The sequence below is a fragment of the Gossypium raimondii genome, chromosome 7, assembly GCF_025698545.1.
Source record: "Gossypium raimondii isolate GPD5lz chromosome 7, ASM2569854v1, whole genome shotgun sequence".
Taxonomy (NCBI): Eukaryota; Viridiplantae; Streptophyta; class Magnoliopsida; order Malvales; family Malvaceae; genus Gossypium; species Gossypium raimondii.
Window position 1 is genome coordinate 11,569,530 of NC_068571.1, and position 2,588 is coordinate 11,572,117.

Sequence of the window (2,588 nt, forward strand, 5' to 3'; positions counted from 1 at the left end):
TAAAATTTTTTTCAATAGGAAGCATGAAAGTTGAACCAAAGTTATTTTTGCCAATATAAGGGTAACGCCGCAATGACAAGTCCTTAACATCGCGACTTAAATCAACAGTAAGTGGCATCACAACTTTGATTTTTTTTGTAGTCATGATGTCACTCATTAATTGATGAGGTCGCGACATGATAGCTTTGATGTTGCAACTGTAGGTTTTGAAAACTTTTCAATTAAGTCCTTAACTGACCTCGGGTTAGCAAGAGAGCTTTCATAAGCTCATATAAAACCCAGAAATGATTATACAACATGTTGAGAATGTGTTTTATACTTGTAAGCATACTAGGATGGTTAAATCATATTGAAATTATTTGTATTTGCTCTCGCAATGAATGTGGCATCCTATAGCTCAAACTTGACGATCGGGTCGGGCAAAGGGTGTTACATGAGTGGTCTCCTATTGAGGAGAGTGTATCTGTTAATAGCAAATGGCTTAACAAAGGGTTCAATCGGGTGCTTAAGGACGAATGGTCCTTCTTGTGGAGGTATGAGGAACTCAGGTATTCGGTCACTGAATGACCATCCGAACGGTACAAGGCAGAAGGTCATTTATGAGTATCACTTTTATTGTTTCTCATGTTGTTATGTGTCTCAATCAGGCGGTTGTATAACAATAGTCCCCCCATTCGAGAGGTAGCTTATAAAGTGATCGTGCCTCAAAACCTTCTATCAGCTGCCTCCTATAGGTGTTAGTTGTAGTAAATAAAGTAATGGGATAGAGGGTACAATTATAAGCCTGACGACCTGGGAATATATGATGCCTTGTGAGGCTATTGAAATTCATTTTAATAATGTGTTTGAAGATGATATTTCTATTCATATTTGACTCGTACAAATTTCATTTTGTGATTTAGCGTGGTATATGTGATCTGTAGTAATTTGATACGTCAAATTAGGCTCTCTAGAACACGTAATAGGTTTGTTCGTAAGCAATTTATGAGTCTTTTCTATATTTTTTTGTAGTTTTTAGTTCTGAGTATTAATAATTGTTTTTATACGATTTTACCTCTTTTTAGACCTAAATTGGAAAAAAATATACCATTGAAAGTCTAATGATTGATTTGAGCTTGTGTAGGGAGACAACGACGACCAAACCTTGAGGAAAGTTGCATCTAACATCGGTGTCGCGACACTGATGCCAAGATGTTGTGACACCGAATCCTTTCATCTTGAGGATGAAAAAATTCAACATGAAATCAACATGGAGCTTACTGTCGAGAGAGTCACGACACTGAGGGTAGGATGTCATGACACCAAGTCAACATCCTTTCGAAGTCGTGATATCCCTAAAGGTGTTGAAATGAAGAAATTAGAGTAAACACCACTGATTTCGTGACACCAGAGGTAGGATGTCAGGACACCGAGACCCCCATAACCACGAGTGCACTATTGTCTAGGGTGTCGTGACACCTAAGCTTTGGTGTCGCGACACTGAAGCCTGGCAGATAAAAAACTGTAGGACAATTTTGTGTCTAAACAAGCTTTAAGTCACATTTCATTTAAGGCCATAATTATCGGTGTTAGGTTAAATATTAGTAGGCTATAAATACTACCATATAAGCTTTTGAAGGTAGGATTTTGGGAGCTGAACACTTCTCCTTAGTCTTTCATAGTTTTAGGTTAGGTTTCTTTTCATTTTTAGATTAGGTATTCCTTTTTCTTTTTAGAATATATATATATATATATATATTTATATCTTCCTTCTTATTGAAGATTATGTCAAAAAAAGATGATCAAACTCTTGGGCTTCATTGGATTTTCATCAATTAAATGAGCATTTTCTCAAACTTTTTAATTTTATTTTATGTCTACCATGTGTTTGATAAAATGCTTGTTTGGAATCTAAGTTTGATTATTTGCTAAATTGGTTGATGGTTGGTTGATTGGTTATTTCTTAGCTTAAGTTAATGTTTATTCTTGATTAATTGATTGTTCAATTATATCGAAATGCTTAATACGCTAGAATTGACGTCTCTAGTGGAAAATCTAGATAAACGAGAGAGGAGAGTTTATCATTAAATAGTTCGAAATAATTGTGCCAAATAGTGAGACCGAAAGAAGATCTATATGCCTAGGTGAGACCAAGACGAGAGCTTAGGTGGTATCTTTTAGTCTAGGATGAGATCGAGAGGAGATTTCTAGATAAGAGTGGCAAACAATATAATTGGTATAGCTTCACTAGTTTAATTAGAAATCGACGAATCAATCAACCATCGTTTTATTATTTACATTGTCTAAAAATATAAGGAAAAAATAGATTAGTTTGCTTAATTGATAATTTAAATTTAGTTTCTAATTAATTTATATTCAAATTTGCACAAATAATTCTCGACTCGATTAGATTAGTAATTGCTTAACTTGTAATTAACTTGATAATACATTTACCAACTTGTCAATCCCTTGTGTTCGATTCTTAGAATACTCGAAGTGTTCCATTGTAACACTTATAAATATTACAACTGATTTGTCACACTTGTAGTAAAACCATTTTTAAATTATTAAATTGTGTGTTGATTTTTAGCCCCAGTGCACGTACGCTG